This window comes from Orcinus orca, chromosome 19 (assembly GCF_937001465.1).
Source record: "Orcinus orca chromosome 19, mOrcOrc1.1, whole genome shotgun sequence".
NCBI lineage: Eukaryota > Metazoa > Chordata > Mammalia > Artiodactyla > Delphinidae > Orcinus > Orcinus orca.
Window position 1 is genome coordinate 10,983,994 of NC_064577.1, and position 25,418 is coordinate 11,009,411.

General features: G+C 45.2%; 1 protein-coding gene across 1 annotated transcript in view; it reads left to right on the forward strand.

Moving 5' to 3' along the window:
* Nucleotides 1-25,418, forward strand: part of ZNF594 (zinc finger protein 594) — a 258,800-nt gene that overhangs the window by 224,353 nt on the left and 9,029 nt on the right. The window lies entirely within an intron of this gene.

Here is a 25,418-nt window from a genome sequence, read left to right on the forward strand (position 1 = left end):
ACCTATATTCAACATCTTCTAATAGCCTATAATGGAAAAGAATATGAAAAAGAATGTATGTATATATATATAAAACTGAATCACTTTGCTGTATACCTGAAACTAACACAGTATTGTAAATCAACTATAGTTCAATAAAAATAAATAAATAAGACACGGAGAAAATGGAGGGAAGAAATTTCTGTCCATCTGTCTATCTGTCCATCCATCCATCCATCCATCCATCATTCCATATATCTATGTATCTTTTTTTTTGTGTGTGTGTGTGGTACGCAGGCCTCTCACTGCTGTGGCCTCTCCCGTTGCAGAGCACAGGCTCCGGACGCGCAGGCCCAGCAGCCATGGCTCACGGGCCCAGCCGCTCCACGGCACGTACAATCTTCCCGGACCGGGGCACGAACCTGTGTCCCCTGCACTGGCAGGCAGACTCTCACCCGCTGCGCCACCAGGGAAGCCCTCTATGTATCTATTTATCTAACTGGTTCCCTAGAGCTAGAGAAGGTGAGATTCCAATTTAGGTTTGAAGAACAAAGAGGCTGCCTTCTGATATGTGGCATCTTCTTAAGTCCAGTGCCCTTTAACCACACTGGACTCTGCACAACCAAATTTCACAGGCCCGTGCTGAGAGCCAAGGTTCCATTCTCCACGGTCTTCCTTTTTCCCTTTGGTCTTCTTCCTCTCTTCCTTTCTTTTGTGCACCCTGAGAAGGTGATCTACAAGAAAACATCTGCTGAGTGCATGCTTTGTGGGGGTGATACCCCCGGTAGATGACACTTCACTCCCTTAAGAGTGAATCCCCAGCACGTCTACCAACATCAATAAATGACAAAAACATAATGTTGAACAAAAAAGTAAGCTGCAGAATCATGTTTATAGAAGAGTACTAGTTACATGTGATTGGTTTGCCACATATAACTTTCTGAATAGCCAAAGAACATTATATTGATCAAACCAAACCTTCACAAAAGAAATGATGTTTGCAACTAAAAATCCAAATCGTTATATAACAACTTAATAAATGAAAACACTATGCCAGGAATACAAACACATGTTTAAATAGTAAGCCAAGTCATTAGGTCTTTGTAGTAATAATGGCTTTAGCAGCAGCCTAATTTGGCCCCTGTTCCTTGGCCCCCTGCCTGGATCCCCACTGATGTTAATAATAGCTCAAAAGCATGAATCAGAAATGGCAGTACATGAACATGCATGGGTGAGTTTCCATTGGCTAAATGGTGACACAGGAAGGTGATTCGCATTTAACCAGGACATGTCTGGATATCTCCCAGGCCTCAAGAATCTTTTTTTTTTTTTGTCTGTGTTGGGTCTTCATTGCTGTGCACGGGCTTTCTCTAGTTGCGGCGAGTGGGGGCTGCTCTTTGTTGCGGTTCGCGGGCTTCTCATTGCAGTGGCTTCTCCTGTTGCGGAGCACGGGCTCTAGGTGCCTGGGCTTCAGTAGTTGTGGCTTGTGGGCTCAGTAGTTGTGGCTCGCGGTCTCTAGAGCACAGGCTCAGTAGTTGTGGCACACGAGCTTAGTTGTTCCACGGCACGTGGGATCTTCCCGGACCAGGGCTCGAACCCATGTCCCCTCCATTGGCAGGCGGATTCTTAACCATTGCACCACCAGGGAAGCCCCAAGAATCATTTTTATTTTAACATCCACATGCACTAGCAAAGTGTCCATTCCACAGATGAGCGGAGCCCAGCCCCGTCCCCAGATCTCCCTGAATTCCTGGAGGTCCCTCCTAGGAGTCCATCCTGCAGCCTGCTCCCCACCGTCACTCGGAGCCTGGCAGCTGCTGTTCTACTTGCCCGTGTGTCACCCCTGGCTTGAAAAACCACTGCACACATGTCATTTCTCCCCAGGTTCTGTTCATACAAGCTTCTGTTGTCCAATTTTATTGAAGATTTGATGGGAAAAGACAATCACAGCACAGCATTTTACAGGCAACAATTGAAGACTGAATATTAGATGTAACTTTCCTACAAACGCATGGGTCATTTTCCACCAAGGGGACTTTCTACTGATGCTCCAACTTTCTGCTCTCTTCTTTTTTTTTCCCTAGCTTTATTGAGATGTAATTGACACATAACATTGCATAACTTAAAGGTGTACTACCTGTTGATTTGATACACTTACATGCTGTATAATGATTAACCCCATAGTGTTAGCTAACACCTCCAATTGACACATAACATTGCATAACTTGAAGGCGTACTACCTGTTGATTTGATACACTTACATATAGTATAATGATTACCCCCATAGTGTTATAGCCAACACCTCCATCACATCACACAATTACTCTTTCTTTCTTGTGGGGAGAACATTTAAGACCTACTCTCTTCGTGACCTCTCCTTCTGCTCTGATCCTCTTCCCAGTCTCTCCTCCTCTCTAGTCAGTCAGGCTTTAGCCCCCAAGTTCCTGTTACTAATTCAGTTTGCTTTGCATCTTTACCTTCTCCCTCTGACTGTGCCTCACTCAAAGAGACCCATCAAGGTTATTTTTCTAACCCCCACCTCAAAAAACAAAAAAGCTCTCAAAATTCTATCTCCCCTTTTATGAATTAAGTCTATGTTGCCCCTTCAATATAAAAACAACTGCAGAGAGTTATTGCTTTAAATGGCATTTCCCTTCCTGCTGCATGTTTAACAGTATAAGAAAGAACAGTGACTATGTCTACAGTTTCTGGAGTAACTAATAAGTACATGTCTTACCTCTAATCTTTGTAAATTCCCTGCAAGGTAGTAGACAATATCACTCCCATATTTCAGATGAGGACACTGAAGCTTGGAGAAGGTTAAGTCACTTGCCTGAGGTCTCCCAGCTGCTAATCAGCAGGGTTTGACTGTGAACCAGTGCCTGCCTGGCCTCTAAGCAGATGCAGCTGCACAACATGGTAGATAACTGCCCCCACCACCCCAGGAAGCCTTTCACTCATGCCTCATTCCTCTCTCTCCATTCTTCTCAGGATCCCATGGCAATGGATTGGTGGAGGGACAATTTCTGGATCATCTTGGCTGTGGCCATCATCGTTGTCTGCGTGGGCCTGAGCATCTTCCTGTTCTGTGTCTGTAGGTGTCTGTTTAGACAAGGTAATGACCATCTCATTTGGGCAGGTGGAGGTAGGGGAGGGGAGAGGTGGTTATCAGCGTATTAGGGCTTCTTCAGGGCAAAAGATTAGTTCTGGGCCTGCATAGGCTGAACGCTGGATTTAGCATCATGCATTCTGGGTTTGAGTCCTAGCCCTGCCACTAATTTGTGTCTCTGGGCCTCAGTTTCCCCCTCTGCATAGTGAGGGGAGGGAGGTTACCTAATCTCCAAGAACTCTTCCAGCTCCATCGGTTTGGGTGAAAGCAGAATCTGTTTCAGGGCACACTGTGCACTAATGCTATCTCTCTTCAGTGTGGCTGCCAATCACAGCATCCTACCTCTGGGACTTGAAAGGGAGTACAAGTCCATGGAATGTCAAAAACTGTCTTGATTCCAACCACGTCAAGTTGTATACATGTTGCATACATGAAATACGTGCAGCTTTTTGTATGGCAATCATTCCCCAATAAAGTGGTCTAAAAAAATGTCTTGAGGCATGAAAAATGGACTCATTCCATGATCAACACGTTTGACCACTATGATTGCCTACTCTAAGACCATACTCTGAATTTTCTGGTATTACATCTGCCTCGGATAGAGGTTCTTAGCATTCTTGGACATAAATAAGCAGCTTATTGGAGGATAAATGTAACTTTAGATGATCTACAAGTGGGTTTCTACTTTACCATTCATCTCCAGAAACATGAAACCCTTGATTCAATGGTGTGTTTTCTTGAGATCCTATCCCTTTACATAATGACCTAGGCCTGGAGTATACCTGGGGATGGTAAATACACTGAGAGGTACAGCCATCTTGCCCTGGGGCAACCTGGGCAGGCACCCCTCCATGATCAAGGCACTGTCCTCCCATTGCATCTGGGCACAGCCTCAGAATCCTGCGGAACCAGTGCTGAAAGGTCAGGGCGGTTCAAGAAGTGAAAACTTTTTGTCATTCTTCTCAATCTCTTTTTAGAGATAAGAAAATTAAGGTTCAGAGACAGGCAGATCCTTGGTTGAGGTCTCCTAGGAATTGGTAGCAGAGTTGGAACCAGAATGCAGGTTCACTGGGCTGCCTGTTCAATGTCCTTTCCCCTCCATCCCTTGATGGTAATTAGTCTTTTTTAATACAAAAAGTGTATTCTAGCCCCTATTGTTCTCTATACATTTTTTAAACATTTCATTTTTAGATATGGATAAAAATATGATCCTGAACAAAATCTTTACCTATTCTCTTTTAACTTGACCCACTCCTATTAACAAGCAGGTTATAATTAATAATAACTTACATGTCCAGCATATCACAGTTTACAAACTGCTTTTCCCATTCTTTATCTCATTTCCTCCCAACCATACTTTTGGCTATTCACTCGACCAGTATTTCTGAATGCCAGCTATGCGCTAGGTAGATATAGTACTAGGCAATGAGGAAACAGGCACAGCCCACAGTGGGTAGTGCCTAGACTCTGTGGTCAGACGGCCTGGGTAAAATTCTGGCTCTAGGACTTCCCTGGTGGTGCAGTGGTTAAGAATCCACCTGCCATTTGCAGGGGACACGGGTTTGATCCCTGTTCTGGGAAGATCCCACATGCTGTGGGCAACTAAGCCCACGAGCCACAACTACTGAGCCCACATGCTGCAACTACTGAAGCCTGCGCGCCTAGAGCCTGTGCTCCGCCAAAAGAGAAGCCACCACGAAGAGAAGCCCACGCACTACAACAAAGAGTAGCTCCCCCTTGTCGCAACTAGAGAAAGCCCGCATGCAGCAACGAAGACCCAGCGCAGCCAAAATAAAATAAAATAAAACAAAATGTAACTACATCTATAAAAAAAAATTCTGGCTCTATCACTTATGAGCTCTGTGTCCCTAAGTCTGTTTCCTCTGGATGGTTCTTCTCCCACATATCCTGAACCTGCCAGGTCTCTGATCTCTTCTAAACTCTAAAAATCACAACTTTTGATAATTCTTCCTAAATGAATATGCTTATTTGTTTCCTTAGGCAAGAAACGCGAAATTGCCAAGCCCGTGAAACAAAAGCAGAGAGATGAAGAAACGATGTATGAGTAAGTGGGGGGGAACACTTCTGCTTTTTAATTTCAAGAACCACCTGTTCACTTCCATTCTTGCGCCCGCGCTAAGAATGTGTGCCTTAAATTCCAGGGAAATATCATGTCTGCCAACTCTCCCCACTGTAAGGGGAGAGACCTCAGGGCTTTGGGGGTGCAGGGCACCACCTGGCTCTCTCTGCTCTCCAAGTCCTCCCAAGTCTCGTCTAGTTTGATAGAGGTCACAGGTCGGGCGCTGTGTTCTGGCTAATTCAGTCTCCTGAGGCCAAACTGATACAGAAAGACCCAGGGCCCCTGGCAAACACAGCAGGCATTCACCATCAGTCACATTGTTAGCATAAACTATCTGGCTAGCCCAAGGCCCCTTAATACAAAGACACTCTTATCAGGCAGGATATTCCAAGGGTTTAGAGATTATCTCCCAGAAGCTGGTCAAGGGCCAGTCCTTTCTTTAAAACATAGGCACAGGGAATTCGATGGCGGTCCAGTGGTTGGGACTCTGCGCTTTCACTGCCGAGGGCCTGGATTCAATCTCTGGTCAGGGAACTAAGATCCTGCAAGCCACATGGTGTGGCCAAAAAAAATTTTAAGTAAAAATTAAAATAAATAAATAATGTTTCTTAAAGATACAAATAAATTTAAAAACAAAAATATAAAGTCATTCTAAAGTGACTTTCGTTGGGGCTCAAGGGATTCAGCAAATAACAGATCTCTTCCCCTCCAATTCTGATCCCCTTGAGGAGTCAGACAAATGTATCCTGCAGTTAGGTAACCAAAGTATTGCCTTTATTGAGGATAAAACTGACATTGCAGAATGTGGCTCTTCTCCATGGCCAAGTTTGCTTCCTAATTCAAAACCAGGCAAACTTTCCTGCATGGTACACAGGCAGCCCTGGACAGCCTCAGGTCTCCCCTACAGGGCAGGGCCCTTTCTCTGAATGGCAAAGACTCAAGCAGAATATATACTTTAGGCAGAGTCAGGCCGGCTCTAGAGGAGAAAGTGGGAGAAGCTAGATTTTTCCCCAAGTCAGGTAAATGTCCCTCCTCTCCCGGGAAGAGCCACGGAGGGGTGGGGTGAGGTCACTGATGGCGCTCTAGCCACATGTCCCCTTCTCCACTCACCCCAGCAATGCTTCTGCATTCCAGGGGACTTAAGCACATACAGGAGGCCAAAACTCAGAAGAATCTAGTACCAGTTTGGAAATCAGAGTACACAGAGGGGATGGGGGGTCTGGGTAAGGAAGCTTTCTTGGAATCTATCTTTTTATTAAAACTTCTTACTGAAGTATAATATAAACAGAAAAGTACACATGGTAAGGGTACAACTCAATGAATTTCCACAAACTGAACAGAGCCGGTAGGTGACACCCAGATCAAGAAACAAAATTACCAGCTCCTCAGCCCCATATATTCCCTTTCAGCCATTAAACCCCAAGGATAACCACTACCTGAAATAGTATAGGCTCGTTTTTCCTTGTTTTTTATGCTTCATATACATGGAATTAGACAGTATGTGTTATTGGTGTTTAGCTTCTTCTGCTCAGCCTTTTTTTGTGAGATTCATTGTGTGTAGTCATATTGTTCCTTTTTTTTTTTTTTTTTTGCGGTACGCAGGCCTCTCACTGCTGTGGCCTCTCCCGTCGTGGAGCACAGGCTCCGGACGCGCAGGCTCAGCGGCCATGGCTCACGGGCCCAGCCGTGCCACAGCATGTGGGATCTTCCCGGACCGGGGCACGAACCCGTGTCCCCTGCATCGGCAGGCGGACTCTCAACCACTGCGCCACCAGGGAAGCCCTAGATTGTTCATTCTTATTGCCATAGAGTATTCCACTGTGGGAGTGAACCATGATGAATTTATCCATTCTACTGCTGATGGGCATTTGGGTAGCGTGCAGTTTGGGGCTGTTATGAATAACGCTGCGATGAACATTCTATAACGTATCTTTTGGTGATCAGCAGGATATATACCCAGTATTGCTGTCACATGGTGTGTGTACATTTAGCGTTAGGAGTACATTTTTTTTTCAAATCAAAATACACCTGGTGCTTACCTCCCCCTTCTAATCCAGCTCAGATGAACACAGGAAGATGAGCTCTAAGTTATAGTACTTCAACTCCCTTCCCTCAAATCCAGCTGGTCCCTGGGCTAAAGGAAATGGTTTCTTTAGAGTGCCAGTTACAAATGGGATACAAGACCTAGAAAGGGAAGGAAATGCTTCCAGTTTTCAGGGACCAAGATTTGAATGTTCAACTCTATCCACTTTCCTTGACGTTTTCTTTTAAATCAGTAGGCGTGATCAAAACCAAACACTGACTCCTCTTCTTCCTCTCTTCCAGGAATGTTACCAATCAATTCTCAGTTCAATTACCCCCTCTGCCACCCAGGGGTGTGCTTTCTCCAGAAGTTGCCTGTGAGTGTATTTTGCTGATAACAGTCTCATTCAGGGTAGAATAATAAATTTATCTTGGTGTTTAGTCAGCTTGGGCTGCCCATAAAACAATAACATGGACAATGTGGCTTAAACAACAGTAATTTTCTCACAGTTCTGGAGGCTAGAAGTCCAAGATCAAGGTGCCAGTCAATCTGGTTTCTGGTGAGGACTCTTCCAGGCTTGCAGATGGCTGCCTTCTCCCTGTGTCCTCACATGGAGGGGAGAGAGCTCTCTGGTGTCTCTTCTTATAAGGACACTAATACTATTGGATTAGGGCCACACCCTTATGACCTTATTTAACCTTAATTACTTCCTTAGAGGCCCCATCTCTAAATACAACCACACTGGTGGTTAGAGCTTCACCATATGAATTTTGTGGGGACACACACATTCAGTCTATAACACTGGAATTTGCAGATGGCAGCAACCTGTTTTAAAGAGATGAACTAAGTTTTAAGGGGGCAGAATAAGTACCAATGCTTCCAGTATTCAATGTGTGAGTTCATATTCAAATTCCAGCCTGCAGCATGGGTATAAAGGAACACTGGGCCTCTCAGATGTCCTATCAGAAAAACTCTGCCTGGTTCCCTTGACTGGAGTGTTCTTCCTTAAGCTGTATACAGAGCTGGCTTTACCACACCTTTCAGGTGTCAGTTCAAATGTCACCACCTCAGAGAGGCCATTCCTGACCACCCTATATAAAGAAATCCTTCTAATTCTCCTTATGAGGCTTATGGCAATAATCCTAAATGGGCTTATTTAGTTATCCTTCATTTGTTCATTATCTATCTCCTCCATTATAATATAAACTCTAGGAAATAGGTGCCTTTCTTGTCTTGTTCACCACTGTTTACCCACCACTAAGAACAGTGCCTGGAGCTTAGTAGATAATGGATGAAAATGTTTTAACTGAATGGATAAATAATAATATTAGCTAACATTTATTGATCAGGCACTGTGTGTCAGGTCCCATGCTGGCACTTTATAGGTACTATCTCATTTAATCCTCTCAACACCTCTATGAGGCAGGTACATTATTATGTCCCTCTGACAGAAGAGGACACTGAGACACAGAGAAGTTAAGTGACCTACTCATGGCCACACAGCTAGTGACTGCTGGACCCTGAAGATGAACTTGGATCTAACTGCAGAACTTTGTGTGAAATGAAATGGTGCTTGTTTTTCACGTTCTCTTAGGAAAAGATGAGATTGCGGTGAGGCAGTTCCAGGCCCCACCAAAGGTGGAGCTGAGCTGTTTCACTATCTTTTTCCTACCACTTTAGTCCATTTGCTATGTACCCATCCTCCACTAATTCCACCGTTTGAAAACACCACTGCCCACCTCCTTCTTAGCAGAGGGATTGTGGACATGAGCAATTATAGATAGTTATGGAAAGCAGTGTAAGTCACTGTGAGGGATGTGCCCAAAAGGAAATACGGTTTGTATCACTTCTTTATGAGAATTAGTATCTATAAACACAACACTACTCATTTGGCTACTAGCTCTGGTCAGCTTCTTGTCTAAACTTGTTTCATGGTTCCTACTGCAGTGCAGTCAGGCAAAGAGACACGGGAGTCAAGATGTCTGACCAATATTTGCCACTTACTCACTTGGGTGAGCCTGAGACTGTGTCATGTCTGGGCTTTAGTTTTCTCTGTAAAATGGGGATCTGGTCCACCAAGAAGTGGGAGGATCACCGAAACCCATGAAAATCATGCAGAGCCACTTGGTCAAAAATATATAAACACACAATAGCTTTGCATTTAATACCTTTTTGTGTATTCTAGCCCCACAGGAAACCCCAAGTCGGCCACCAGCTGCATACGCATCAGTACCTAAAGTTAGAAATAAGAAGACAATGGCCGTCCCAAGCTATATTGAGCCTGAAGATGACTATGATGACGTTGATAACCCTGCACATATGGAAAACCATCATCTTGAAACAACCGCTTCTTCTTTTTGACAAGCAGAAGAGGGTTCGTTCACACAGCTTATTTTAAACCGTCAAGAATGGTCGAACTTCAGTAGGTATCCGGGTCCGAAAGCCAGTGGTAATGGTACGAGCTCTGTAAGATAAGCACTTCCTGAATCGTAGATGAAGAAGCATCAGTGATCAGATAATCGCAGCCAGAGGAAAGACGCCCATGCTCAGCTCTGAGGAGTCAGTCCTTGAGCTTCTGCTGAGTGAGGTTCCAGGCGGGGGACCACTGGGTTCCGCCGTCCCCACCCGTGAGAAGACACTCAATTCCCGGCACTCTTCCCCTGTTTGTGTGGTTCTAAGTGATCTTAAAACTTGGTGTTTGATTGTACAGAGCCTCCCAGGCTCCTATCCCCAGCACAGCCCTCACCAAGCACATGTCTTGCCCCCCCACGCCCCATCTCCTACACTGAGCAGCTACGGGTGGTAGTTACAGCTAAGCGCTCTTGCGCGCAAGCCACCCGTCACGCCTTGTGTGTCCTTCAAGGGTGGGGGAGTGTTTTTGTTCTTGTGGACCCTCTCCACCTACACAATCCCAAACCCCAGGGCCTCGCTATGATGTCAGCCAAACTGACCACAGAGACCCAAGTTCCCAGCCAGGGTTTTTCCACTGCTTGCCAGCTGCACCATAACAATCAACAAAGAACAGAAGTCACCTTCCAGACCACAGGACAGAAGTTACCCATAGAGGTGTTCATTTTGTATATTGGGGGAACTACAGGGAAAGTAGGTTTCCCCAGGAAAAATCATGGGGAACAGGAAAGAAAGGGGTGATTACGTGGCAGATTCAAGATGAGAGTTCAGGGGGCTGAATACCCTCCTCCGATATTTTCATTACTGTTTCCTCCCTTGTGTAGAGTTCAAGGCAAACAGCGTCAAGCCCCTCCCTGCCAGATCCCTGTCCCCAAGCGGCCGGGAGGCAGAAACTCCAATACAATATGCTGCAGCTAATGACATGCCCGGGGAGCTGGGCTGTTGTCCTGTTAAACAAGCATCCTAAGGGGTCGCCAAGGCCCATGTCAGCTTTGGAGGCCCTGAACATCATTGGTCCCTTCAGGTTGATCTGCTAGAGCCCGAGAACTTGACACTTCTTTCTAACCAAACTCACAAGATGCTGACTTCTAAGCGACCCCTGGGAAATCCAGCTAACAGGCTTGCAGGGAAAGCACCATGAATGGTGAAAAGGTGACCCTTGGACTGAGCTCCTCCTCAAGAGATGGAAAGTATGTTCCTGCATATTTAAGCTTCCGCCCTCAACCACTGCAGGAGCAGTGGGGACGTGTCCTTCCTCCCCAGTTCTCTCTTTCTAGACTCCAAGGAAATTTCCAGCGTCTTATAATACCTCCTTTTAGGCCAGTGGTTCTCTAACTATGGCCTTAGGGAACTCTGGTATTCCGTGAGCCAAAGAGAGGACTCGTTTCTTAAATTACAGAAAAAAAAAAAAAAAAGGCTAAAGGATAGAAGGATTTCACATGTATGCTTTCCCCTTGTAAATTGTCTGTAAACCATACACATCTCTGCCAAAAGTTAAAAGTAAATACCAGATACGTGTTAATTCCTTCTTGGTTTCTGGCCACCGCCATCACCTGGTTCTCCTCCTGCCTGACTGGCCTGTCTCCGCCTTATTTGCGAGCCTGCCTCCTCTGAAGCCTCTCTTCAATGCCAGTCTTTCTCAGGGTCCTGTCCCTGTCCCCACCCTCATCTCGCTCCACACATTCATGAGTGACCTCACTGACACCCAGGGGCTCAGTTTCCCCTCTATTATGAAGACTTCCAGTCGCAGGCTCCAGCTGCGCTCTCTCCTCAGTTCCAGACCAAGTCGCCCCCAGGACATCTCCAGATGCCTCTCCCATAGGCCCCGCACAGTCAACATACGTTGAAAAGAACTGATTGCCTATCCCCACTTCCAAACTTCTGGTGCTCTGCTATCTTCTTCATTGTTGAAGTCAGAAACTAGCATATGTCTGGAGTCCTTCTCTCCAGTGTTCCCCACTTTCTGTTGATTGTGCCTCTCAAGTAGCTCTCTGATCAGTCCATGTTCTCCTTGGATGTTCCTAGGTCATTGCCAGCATTTGCCAATGAACTTCAACAGCCTCCCAATTGGTCTCCTGCCCCTGGCGTCTCACCCTCCAATCCCCTTTCTACATGGCAGCCAGTGACTTTCTTAAGTGAACATCTGACCACTTCATTCCCCTGCTTAAATCTCTTCTTTACACATTATCATCAGAAAAAGCCCAAACTCCTTAACTCTTGGGTTACCAGATTTGTCAGGCTCTGGTCACTGGTTATTTCCTGCCAACGCTCTCCTTTCCCACCACCTTGCAACTGCACTCCACCAGCTTTTTGCTCCATCCACTTAAAATGACTTTGTCCGTGGCCTCTCTTGCCCCTGTGACTATGTACAGTACTGTCCCTTTGGTCTGGAACATTCTTCCCCACCTTATGATCCTTCCCATCTCTGCTTAGAGCCTTACCTCACCACCCCGAATTTGGGTTTAGTGCCCTCTTAGAGGCTCCCTTCTCATAGCATTAGCTGTAGCTACCTGTTTACCTGTCTTTTCTCTCCACCAGACTGAAAGCAACATGAGGACAGGGGCTGTGTCTCTCTTTTCCCCACTGTTTCTCTGTTCCTAGCACAGTGCCCAGGAACATTGTAGATGCTCAATAAATATGCTGAATGATGATCAACTGAATGAATGAATGAACTCCTCTGGGATCCCACTGCTCCCCCTGTACTTGGCCCTAAAGAAACACTTCTAGCTCTGCATTATAATTGCCTAGTTACTTTTCCATCCTCCTTCCTAATCTGGGGGTTCTTTGGGGTGGAAGCTATCTGGCTCACTGCTATATTCCCAGTGTCCATCTCAAACCCTGGTACATAGCAGGCACTTAATAAATATTTACTGAATGTTTATCATTAATGGAAAACCTACCAGTCTGACGAAAACAAATTATTTTCCTCTGGGTGTGTGTAACTTGGTTGCGATTTTTTACAGGGCCCCTGTAATAAAACCATGTTTTCTGCCAACAAAGTTGTTTCCAGTTTGGATGATATAATTAGATATATCAGGATTTCACAGGATCTTTCTTTTTTAATATTTATTTAGTTATTTATTTGGTTGCACCAGGTCTTAGTTGCATCACACAGGCTCCTTAGTTGCGGCTCCAGGGCTCCTTAGTTGTGGCTCGCCGGCTCCTTAGTTGTGGCATGTTCTTAGTTGTGTCATGCATGTGGGATCTAGTTCCCTGACTAGGGATTGAACCCGTTTTGTTTTTTTTTTTAATAAATTTATTTATTTTTATTTTTGGCCACGTTGGGTCTTTGTTGCTGTGCATGGGCTTTCTCTAGTTGCGGCGAGCAGGAGCTACTCTTCATCCCGGTGCGCAGGCTTCTAATTGTGGTGGCTTCTCTTGTTTTGGAGCATGGGCTCTAGGCACGTGGGCTTCAGTAGTTGTGGCACACGGGCTCAGTAGTTGTGGCTCGCAGGCTGTAGAGCATAGACTCGGTAGTTGCAGCACACGGGCTTAGTTGCTCCGTGGCATGTGGGATCTTCCCGAACCAGGGCTGCATTGGCAGGCGGATTCTTAACCACTGCGCCACCAGGGAAGACCCTGCCCAGGAGTTTTGGCTTTTGTTTAATGCCTTGCCATAATTATTAATAGCACCCCATTTCACTCTCAAAAGTGTCCTGGTTGGGGCTTCCCTGGTGGCGCAGTGGTTGGGAGTCCGCCTGCCGATGCAGGGGACACGGGTTCGTGCCCCGGTCCGGGAAGATCCCACATGCTGTGGAGCAGCTGGGCCCGTGAGCCATGGCCGCTGAGCCTGCGCGTCCAGAGCCTGTGCTCCACAACAGGAGAGGCCACACAGTGAGAGGCCCGCGTACCGCAAAAAAAAAAAAAAAAGTGTCCTGGCTTGGATGATAAATTATACATTCACTCTACTTATTCATGATCAGGTCAGTGTCTGCCCTCAACAGAGTGAGTGTTAAAAAGACATCTTTCAAATGAATGTGCAACCCTCCCTAGGTCTCATTTTCTTCTCTCAGAAAAATAGCTGAATTAGATGATTTCTAAGTTCTTTATTGCTTGCAGTCATTCAAATAAAGTCAGTAATCCAAAAGTCTAAAACCAGCAGATTTAGTTTATCTTCCCCTCGAAAGGACACGCCACATAGAATTACACCTTCAAACATATTCACACCTGGATCAACAACTCTAGAGACCATTACCTGCTGTGAGTCTGGCTATTGACACAAATAGATACAGCAGATCTTCTTCTCAGCTGAAGACACAGTACCCTCAGGTAGCCGCACTAGTAGCTGGATAATCTCCTAACAACAGACAAAAAACCAATTTCCATTTGCTCTTGTGATGTGCATTGCATCAACAGTATTATTACTGCTCAGACATGTCTCCTGAATTGTGCTTCAGTTTCTAACCTAGCCCATCCACCTTCTCTGTATGCTCTGTCATGGCCGTGTGGCAGAATGAAATCCCACCTAGGTTAACTCTTGGTTGCTGAAAACCTTCCACCATAAATAGACAGGTAGGTAGCAGCTGACTGTGGTCACAGTGCATTTTATTAGAGTGGAGTGTACAAATCACTACCTGCAAAACCATTGTAAGAAACAGCCAATTAATATTGTTGCATCTTGGTCCTTCAACTGTAAAAGTCAGTTTGTATATTTACCCACATCTCATTGCCAAAATTTAAGGCAGTTAAAGTATTAGATCAACTATGCTTGTACAATTTGAATATTCTACATCAAAAAAGCACCCTGAATTGCTTAAAATAAACTCTCACAAAATGACCCATGAACTAACAGCTTTTGAATTATTACTTTTCTAATATTAGATGCCTCAGCATTTTTTTACAAATTGAGTGTCAGTGGAATATGGCTTAGGTTTTAACTAAAACTGCAGAAGGTAGTATTTAAGAAAATTGAAATTCCCCTGATGGTAAAAAAAAAAAAAAAAGGTTTATTTGCATAACTTGTACACATCTACCTCCCATGAGGTGCCAAACAAAAATAATTTTCGATACTTTTAATGTTGGCACTCTACAACACTATTCTCAGTGGCCAAGAAAAGCTTCTTCCTCTAAGTACACTAAAAATAAAATTACCCTGAATCTCTCACTGTTGTTTAGAAAAAATATTCAATATTTCATATATCAAATCTCTATTGTATCATTAGCCTAGCTCAATAACAATTCTATAATTCTTTACAGTTTCATATTTGCCTGAAAACAAAAACAACAACTGTATACAGATTTTCTTAAAAGGTCAGCTTTAGCCACTTTGGAGAGCAATTTGGCAACATCTAGCAAAATTGAAATTGTGGACATCCTATATGACCCAGCAACCCTACTTCAGAATACACACCCTAGAACGGTGGCTTTTGAACTTTTTGGTACCAGGTCTCCCTCATACTCTTAAAAATGACTGAGGGGGCTTCCCTGGTGGTGCAGTGGTTGAGAGTCCGCCTGCCGATGCAGGGGACATGGGTTCGTGCCCCGGTCCGGGAAGATCCCACATGCCGCGGAGCGGCTGGGCCCGTGAGCCATGGCCGCTGGGCCTGTGTGTCCGGAGCCTGTGCTCCGCAACAGGAGAGGCCACAACAGTGAGAGGCCCGCGCAAAATAAATAAATAAATAAATAAAATGACTGAGGACACCAAAGAGATTCCATTTATGCGGAAGATACCTATTGATATTTACCTTATTGGAAAGTAAAAGCGAGAAAGACTTCAGATACTTATAAATTCATTTAAAATAACAATTCTTTCATATTAATGTAAATAAAATTTAATTAAAATAATTACATTTTCCCAAACCAAAAAAAAATTAGTGAGAAGAGTGGCATTGTGTTGTTTTTTGTGAATCTCTTTAATGTCTGGCTTAATAAAAAATATCCAGATTCTCATATCTGATTCTTTAGTCAGTGTGCTGCAAATCAACATCATGTATCCTCTGGAAGGCTCCATGGTACATTCATGAGCCAGCAAGCATGAGTGAGGGCAAATAACATCTTAATATAATTTATAAAGATAGTTTCGCTCTCTTGGGCTTCCCTGGTGGCACAGTGGTTAAGAATCCACCTGCCAATGCCGGGAACACGGGTTTGAGCCCTGGCCCAGGAAGATCCCACATGCCGCGGAGCAACTAAGCCCGTGCACCACAACTACTGAGCCTGTGCTCTAGAGCCTGCGAGCTGCAACTACTGAAGCCCGTACACCTAGAGCCCATGCTTCGCAGCAAGAGAAGCCACTGCAATGGGAAGCCCACGCACTGCAACAAAGAGTAGCCCCCGCTCACCGCAACTAGAGAAAGCCCGTATGCAGCAACGAAGACCCAACACAGCCAAAAATAAATTAAAAAAAAAAAAAAAAAGATAGTTTTGCTTTCATGGCTCAGACCACACTTTGAGAACCACTGCCTAAGAGAAACTCAAGAACATGTATAAAAATGTCCTTTCTAGTATTGTTTGTTGTAATACGAAAGTGGAACTTACATATCTGTCCATCTGCAGGGGACTACAAGGTCCATGGGGGCTGCACTATTGCTGCTTTACTCACCCCCGTATTTCCAGTGACCCACATGGTGGGTGCTCAGTAAGTATTTGTGTAAGGAGTGAAGGAAGTGACAGAGATACTGAGGGAGAAAGTGCAAATATTATCTGTGCCCTCCTCAGTGAAAGCACTCAGTCCTAACCGTGGTACTTGCTTAAAATTTAACTGTACTGTATTTCGTGGACATTTTTCACCGATGTAGACTTTTAGTTCACAGGGTAGCAATAGCCAAAAGCCATATGATTCTTGTAGGAGACTAGGAGGCTTTCTATTGTCTAAAAATAAAAGTGTATTTAAGGTGTTTTAATCTGTTAATAACCGCGGGCTGCAAACTACTGCCACCTACTGGTGCATTAAGAAGTCCACACGTTATGGGCAAAATGGCCTTTGCTGTTAAGAAAAAAATAACTGAATATTTTGCCCAGATTTTGTTTGGAGGTATTCTGTAATTCAGACAGAAAATTGAATTATTTACTTAAATATCTTTTTAGAAATGAGACAATTAATGTAGATCTCTTTGTTACCCCTGTAATTTGCATGTAAGAAATTGGAGGAATTTCTTAAGATAATTTAGATAAATTTGTTAACATTTCTCAGACCAAACAGCAAAATCAATGGTTAAAACAAATTAATAGATTATTGTCTTCACTTAAAGATATCTTCCTTTCTCTCCTCTTTTCTTGCTTTTACTTGGTCTCTGATTTACATAGTGAGAGATTCTTTTAAACTGCATGCAGAAAAAAAACAGCAGTCCATAGTAACGGCCCAATAAACGTTTGCTCATGATAAAGAAAACACAAACATCCATGGCCTTTTTTTCTTTTTAAAATAAATTTATTTATTTATTTTTGGCTGCGTTGGGTCTTCGTCACTGTGCAGGGGCTTTCTCTAGTTACCGCGAGCCGGGGCTACTCTTCCTTGTGCGCAGGCTTCTCATTGCGGTGGCTTCTCTTGTTGCAGAGCACGGGCTCTAGGTGTCCGGGCTTCAGTAGTTGTGGCTCATGGGCTCTAGAGTGCAGACTCAGTAGTTGTGGTGCATGGGCTCAGTTGCTCCGTGGCATGTGGGATATTCCCAGACCAGGGCTCGAACCCGTGTGCCCTGCATTGGCAGGCAGATTCTTAACCACCGTCCCACCAAGGAAGTCCCATGGCCTTTTTTCAATACCCGTTTTTGTTCACTTTTGTATCCTCAATGGCTAGCACATAAGGGATCTCAATAAATATTGTGGAAGGAAGGTGGGGAGGGAAGGAGAGAAGATGAAAGGGAGGAAGGAAGGTTGATTATGCTCAAAAAAAGAGATAGAAGGCTATAATCTCCAGAGTGTCTTCCATCTCTATGATTCTTGAACGTTAGTAACTATGTCAAAGAAGTCATGGTGAATTATGAAGATTTCAAAGGCAATCAAAAATCCTTCCAATATAGGGATTCAGGGGTCCTTACCCTTCATCACCAACGAAACAGCCCTGCCCCAAAGATGATAACCAGGGAGTCCTAATTTTTCAAATACTCACTATCTAAATATCCACAGTTATGAATCTGGGTAGGGAAAATTCGTCAAAACAGGAAAATATTCACCCAACTTCCAGTTAGTCCCCTTGCAAACATCCCTCCTGACTTAATATCCATGTCTGTTCCCACCTATCTAGTTAACATCTTGTCCCTCAGGTGATGTAAACATTGTATAATAAAATTAAAATACTGTACAATGAAAATTTATTACAAAGTAAAATTACAAATCTTCCAACAAAAGAAGCATTGGGCTTCCCTGGTGGCGCAGTGGTTGAGAGTCCGCCTGCCGATGCGGGGGACACGGGTTCGTGCCCTGGTCCTGGAGGATCCCACTTGCCGCGGAGCGGCTGGGCCCGTGAACCATGGCCGCTGAGCATGCGCGTCTGGAGCCTGTGCGCCGCAACGGGAGAGGCCACAACAGTGAGAGGCCCGCGTACCGCAAAACCAAAACCAAAACCAAAACAAAACAAACAAAAGAAGAAGCATTGCACAAAGTACATAAGAGTGATGGGGGAAATGACTTGAATCACAAGCAACACCACTGACGAATGAGAATATGGCAAAGAAAATTGATACAAAGAAAATTACATGATAGTGACAGATGCTTCACATTCTGGTTATCTATTGCTGCTTAACAAATCGCGCCCAAATTCTGGCTTAAAACAACTGGCTTAAAACAACAACAACCTCTCATTCTCTCTCGCAGTTTCTATGGTCAGGAATTCATAAGGGGCTGGGCTGGGCTGGGTAGTTCCCGCTCCAGGTCTTTCATGCAGGTGCAGTGGGATGGTGGCTCCCCCATCTCACACCCAGGTACCCTGCCCTGTTGAACCCCTAATAGGTCTCTGTTACCCTTAGGATAAAGCCAAGAAGCCTACATGTGGCTTTCCAGACACTCTGTGGCCCAATCTTTCCAAGCTCATCTCATTCTCACCATCCACTCACTGGCCTCCAGCTTCTCAGACACTACCACAGGGGCTTACATAGATAGTTCCTGCTGCCTGTAATGCTCTCCCCTGCAGCCTCCCATAGTAGACATCTGCTACTTTGCCTGTCTTAAGAACTGTCTCATTTTTCTGGTAAAAACAAAAAGAAACCAAAAAACTGATTTTCTTTCCATCCCCCGATGGGTCTAGCAGTAACATGGCTCCCTTTCCCTATCCCAACGTGTAACCCAAGCTGATCCATCAAAGTACCTTATCTACTGGATACAGTGATTGATCCAGTGTTGGACATGTGATCCAAGAAGAACCTATCAGAGTCCTTTTTCTGTAATTTCTATAGATGCCCTTCTGCAATCCTGGGCACTGAAACCTATCTCCATGTGGAGGGAAATATCTATGAAGTTAACAGAGAGAAAAGTGAAATCAAGAAATAGAGAGAGAAAAGAGTCCTGATGACAGTGCTTAAATCCTTGAATTCTGGCCTTTGTGGAAGCCAGTCAACCCCCTAGACTTTCCTGTCACATATGGTTTTTTGTGTGTGTTTTTTTGTTTTTTCCTGTCACATATGTTTAAGTAGAGGTGGGTTTCTGTTACTTTCTTGTCCTTCATCTGCCTAACTCTTCAGGAAGAGCCTGATTCCAGGAAGCTTTCACAGACCTTCCTGTGTATGTCAAATCTTCTTTTATAAACACTTACAGCACTTTGTACTCTCCAGAATAGCACTCACTACAGTTAACATTTTATATTTATTCATGGAATTGTTTAAATATCTCCTCTTCATGACGTTAAGTTCCATGAGACAGCCTTGGGTCTGCTCAACATTCATTGCATCACCAGCGTCTGGCAGAGAGCGAGCACGCCATATGTATTTGTAGAGCAAATGAATTACATAATGAATTCACACTGCTGACAGGCGCAGCATGTTAAACCCAGATGAGATCAGACAGTTTTTTGTTCTTTTTAAAAAATGACTAAAAAGTCAAAGCAAACCACCCTCAACGACTTTACATTTCACAACAAAAATGTAGTTACTGTTCTTCCCTCTCTCCTCCATTTTCATTCTTCTGGCTTAAGCAGATTTTGGTTCTTGAAACAAAACAAAAAAACAAAAACACTATTTTGTTCTTTTAAAAGTAATATAAGAAATACAAGAAAACATTCAGGGTTACAATTTTTTTCTGAAAAAAGAAGAGTAAATGAAGAGACGACTACTCCTACCAGATTTTAAAACATATTTAAAAGCTCACAATAATTATAACAGTTTATTATCAAAGCAGAGAGAGAGAAACAGATAAGCAGACAGAAAGTACTTCAAATACATAACCAAGTACATGTGTGAATTTAGTTAATGATAAAAACAGCATTTAAAAATCAGTGAGGAGGGACCTCCTGGTGGCACGGTGGTTAAGAATCCGCCTGCCAACTTAGGGGACACAGGTTCGAGCCCTGGCCCGGGAAGATCCCACATGCCGCGGAGCAACTAAGCCCTTGTGCCACAACTACTGAGCCTGCGCTCTAGAGCCTGCGAGCCACAACTACTGAGCCTGTGTGCCTACAGCCCGTGCTCTGCAACAAGAGAAGCCACCGCAATGAGAAGCCAAAGCCACCTCAATGAGAAGCCTGTGCACCGCAAGGAAGAGTAGCTCCCGCTCCCAGCAACTAGAGAAAGCCCACAGCCAGCAACAAAGACACAGTGCAGCCAAAAATAGATAAAATTAAAATAAACAAAAATCAGTGAGGAAAAGTAGGATAATCCATTAAATTGGACTCAGAGAGATTAGGTAATTTGCCCAAAGTCACACAGCCCATAAATGGTGGGTCAGCGATTTTGTCTGACTTTCTGAGTGTCTTGATGTTCTCACTTCAGAACTTGCCCTTTTAAACATTTCGCTATCCTTGTTCATCTCTGTACTACCAAGCCTTTGAGAGGGCACTGCAAACAGAAGGCATCAATGAATGAGACCACAAAAGCACGCAGGGAAAAAAAAAATTAAAAATTAGAACAAAAGTGTGGTTATCTGACAGGGTCCCCCACCCAGGCCGACTGGCCATAAGCCAGCCGTGGGCGAGTCTAGGACACGCCGGAGGACTTGCGTCTCGGTGGTGGCCTCGCATACGTTACTTGGCGCCTGCAGGTGCACCAACCTGCGCAGCGCTGGACCCTCAGGACTCTGCTCGCGCGAGACCGAGGGAACGACGCCGAAACTGCGCAGGGAAGACCCTTGAGCGGGTGGGAGGAGGCTTGGGGGCGCGCCCGCGGATTGGCGGGCACAGCCGGGTCCGGCGTCGGGGCGGGGCACGGCCGCCTGGGGGAGCACGCCGGAAGTGGCCGGCCGCTGCGGGCACGATGTCCAGGGTGGTGGCGCCGCGCCCGAGGGAGGAGCTGGGGCTGAGCGCTGGCGGCCGTGCAGGGGGCCACGGTCGAGCGGGAGGCTAGGGGTGGCCTGGAGGTGAGACCCCGCTGCGATCGCAGAACTGGGGGCCCCAGCGCCTGGGTCCCCTGGGGAAGCGGGGTGGAGAGCAGATCTTCGGAGGTGGGCGCTGACCCCTCATTTCTCCGAACGGGGAGAGGCTGCGGCCTCCGGGACTTAGGCGCCGGGTGCGCGTGGTCAGGCCTTCTATGCCCTTGGCCCTCTCCTGGTTCTCGGCGTACCCCGCCCATCTCCACACACACCACACACCCCTACCCCCACCCCACCCCCCGCGCCGCGTCCCCCTTTTCCAGTCTGTTCCAGTTCCCTCCTGTGAGTACTGCAAACCGCATCTCCCCCAGGTCCAGAATCAAACCCCGGGCATGAATTGACCCTGTTCCTTGCACAATGCCGTGTCAGGCGCGTAGAACGCTCCAGGAGTAACTGACAGACCCTTTGGGAAGACTAGACTGAACCACAGGAATGAACTGTATGGTTCAGACATGTTGTAATACCTCATCTAAAATGTTCGTACTGTTGGGAGTTCGGAGGAGGGAGGGATTTGGGCTGGTCTCTTCTTTGTAAACGTCTGCATATTCATTTTCTTTGGGAAGCCTTCCAGGATTGCCACCTCCCTCCCTCCCTCTTTAAGCTTTTCATCTTTTTTTAGCTTGTTTGGCATCTACTTCACAAACACTTACTACCTGGTTCCGTGTGTGTCTGTTTATCTAAGTCTTCCAGGCCCCTAGGCAGGGACTCCATCTTGTGTAGCATCAACTAATGCATGCACATGAATATGAATTAAAAGGATTGAAATAGTTAGAAGGTACTAACTAAGGTGAGCCTGAAACAGTGGGAGGAATTTGTGTAAGCCAGAGGTTGTAAAAGTATGGCCCCTGGGCCAGAGTAGACTGTAGACACTTTTTTTTTTTTTTTTTTGGCCGCTCCCTGCAGCTTTTGGGGATCTTAGTTCCCTAACCAGGGATTGAACCCCGCCACCGCAGTGAAAGCGCAGAGTCCTAACTAACCACTGGACTGCCAGGGAATTCCCTGTAGACACATTTTCCTGACTCATGCTGTTTGTTTTTACTTGAATTAGTGGCCATAAAAAATCATTCTGATTTAAATAAATTCTGATTTAAAATCAGAAAATTTCTTACACGTCCACTCACTCAAAAATCTGGATTTTCAGCATCTCTTGGACAATCAGAAGATGTGGCCAAATAGGGCACACATGTCTGCATGGTGCAATTGGGAGGAACTGAGTAGCAGCTCCCTCCTTTAGACTCAGTACAAAATTTGCAGATCCCCAGTCCCCAGTAATCATTGCCTCCCGGACACTGCAGCAAAGTATCAGTTGTCATTTATCACCTTGTTTGCTTCACCCATTCTGATTAACTGCCTGGCCTCTTGCTGCATTTGATATTGATGTAGATGAAGGAGAGTAGGAAGGACATCACAAGTAGGAGAGTCATGGGCAAAGGGACAGAATGGGAAGAAGCCTAGTATATGGGAATTTAGGGAGAATCCGAGAGCATAGGTTTGCTCTTTCGTGAATCATAGAATGGGGCTATTGTTATGGGTTGAATTTGTCCCCCAACAAGGATATGTTGAGGTCTTAGTCCCCAGTGCTTCAGAATGTGACCTTATTTGGAAATAGGGTCATTGCAGATGTAACTAGGTAAGATGAGGTCATACTGGAGTAGAATGGGCCCCTAATTCAATATGACTGGTGTCCTTATAAGAAGATGGCCAGGTGAAGAGACAGAGACAGTGAGAATGCCATGTGAAGGTGGAGGCAGAGGCTGAAGTACTGCATCTACAAAGCAAGGAACACAAGGATTGCCAGATGTCACTAGAAGCTAGGAGAGAGGCATGGAACAGTTATCCCTAGGAGCCTGCAGAAGGAAGCCACCCAGCCAACACCTTCATTTCAGACTTCTAACCTCCAGAACTGTGAGAGAATAAATTCCTGTTGTTTTAAGTCACCCAGTTTGTGGTATTTTGTCATGGCAGCCCTAGGATATATTACAGTTCTGTGAGTCAAAAAGAAGCTATTATTTCCTTTAATGGGTGATAGAAAAGTCATGGTAGATTTTTTTTTTTTTTTTTGCGGTACGCTGGCCTCTCACTGTTGTGGCCTCTCCCGTTGCGGAGCACAGGCTCTGGACGCGCAGGCTTAGCGGCCATGGCTCACGGGCCCAGCCACTCCGCGGCATGTGGGATCTTCCCGGACCGGGGCACGAACCCGTGTCTCCTGCATCGGCAGGCGGACTCTCAACCACTGCGCCACCAGGGAAGCCCCATGGTAGATTTTTGATCATTGGTGTCAGCAGTGCTTTAGAAAATTATTTCATCCGACAGTGTTATCAGCATTGATTGGAGCCAGAAAACGTTTAGAGATTTTACGAGAATCCAAGCATGGGGTGAGAAGGTTCTAGGTTAAGATGGAGTTGGAACAGTTTTCAGAGTTAGTAGGTACGGACAGAAGGGATAGAGAGAGAGGAGTCCAAGATGACTTGCCTCCCAGAGCGGTGCTTCCCAGATTGTAGCAAGCTGAGAATCACCTGGAACGTGAGCTGGGTAAGCACAGATTGCTGGGCCCCTCCCACACAGACTGACTCAGTAGGTCTGGGTGGTGCTTGAGAATTTGCATTTCACCAGGCTCCTCGGTGAGGCTACTGCGGCCGGTGTGTGGATCACATTTTAGGTGGCAGTAACCAGAAAATGTAAGACTTATAAATGTATACACATCTAACAACAGAACTGCAAAGTATATGAAGCAAAAGTTGACAGAACTGAAAGGAGAAATAGATAATTCTACAATAGTATAGGCATACCTCAATTTATTATGTTTTGCTTTATTGTGCTTCATGGATATTGCATTTTTTACAAATTGAAGGTTTGCGGCAAGCCTGCGTTGAGCATGTCTATCAGTGTCATTTTTCCAACACCACTTGCTCACTTCATGTTTGTGTCACATTTTGGCAATTCTTGCAATATTTCAAGCTATTTCATTATGATTATATTTGTTATGGTGACTGGTGATCTTTGATGTTACTGTTGAAAAAAGATAATGACTAACTAAAGACTCAGATGATGGTTAGAATTTTTTAGCAGTAAAGTATTTTTAATTAAAAACAAAACAAAACAAAACTACTGCATTTCTGGCTTAGAAAGCCCTAGAATACACGCCCCATTAGGGGCTTCTTCACCAGAGTATCCCAGGGCCTAGAACAGTGCCTGGACACTATAGGCTCATGTTAAATATTTGTTCAATGAAAACTGGTCATTTGGGCAGAAACAGATAGTAAGAAGGGGGAATACATTTAGAAGCAAAATGTTGAGTTCATTTTCATGCATTTGATCCTTCTTGACTGTCAATAAGATGTTGGACTGGAGATGCATTGTGAATATAGACTACATTGTAGGGGAGGAATAGGAGTTTTAAATTTATGGTTCATTCTGGACAAAGGTGATCACTGAAGCCAGAGGTGATATGGTCATTGGGATACTGAATATAAAAGGAGAGGACTAGAAGGAAGGAAAAGCTGAAAGGGTAAAGACAATAAAAAAAGTAGAGTGGGTGGAGTATCATGCATTATGGAAGCCAAGGGAGAAAAGAATTTCAGGGATTAGTCAAGGGAAAGAGGGAAGAGAGTTAACCTACTATTCATTTATTCAATGATTTTTTTAAAAAATAAATTTATTGGGCTTCCCTGGTGGCGCAGTGGTTGGGAGTCCGCCTGCCGATACAGGGGACAAGGGTTTGTGCCCCGGTCCGGGAAGATCCCACGTGCCGCGGAACAGCTGGGCCCGTGAGCCATGGCCGCTGAGCCTGCGCGTCCGGAGCCTGTGCTCCGCAACGGGAGAGGCCACAACAGTGAGAGCCCCACGTACCGCAAAATAAAAAACAAAAACAATAAAAAAATAAATTTATTTATTTATTTACTTATGGCTGAGTTGGGTCTTTGTTGCTATGCGCAGGCTTTCTCTAGTTGCGGTGAGCAGGGGCTACTCTCTGTTGCGGTGCGCAGGCTTTTCATTGCGGTGGCTTCTCTTGTTGCGGAGCATGGGCTCTAGGCATGCGGGCTTCAGTAGTTGTGGCTCGTGGGCTCTAGAGCTCGGGCTCAGTAGTTGTGGCGCACGGGCTTAGTTGCTCCGCAGCATGTGGGATCTTCATGGACCAGGACTCGAACCCATGTTCCCTGCACTGGCAGGCGGATTCTTAACCACTGTGCCACCAGGAAAGCCCCTATTCAATGATTTTTAATTGAGCACCCACTATGGTCCAGGTACTGTTCCAACACTGTACAGAACAAAGACCCCCATCCCCACAGAGCTTACACTCTTGGGAGGCTTACACTGTAAAGGTGTGTGGCTTTATATACATTGGGGTGGGGTTTTTTTTGGGGGGG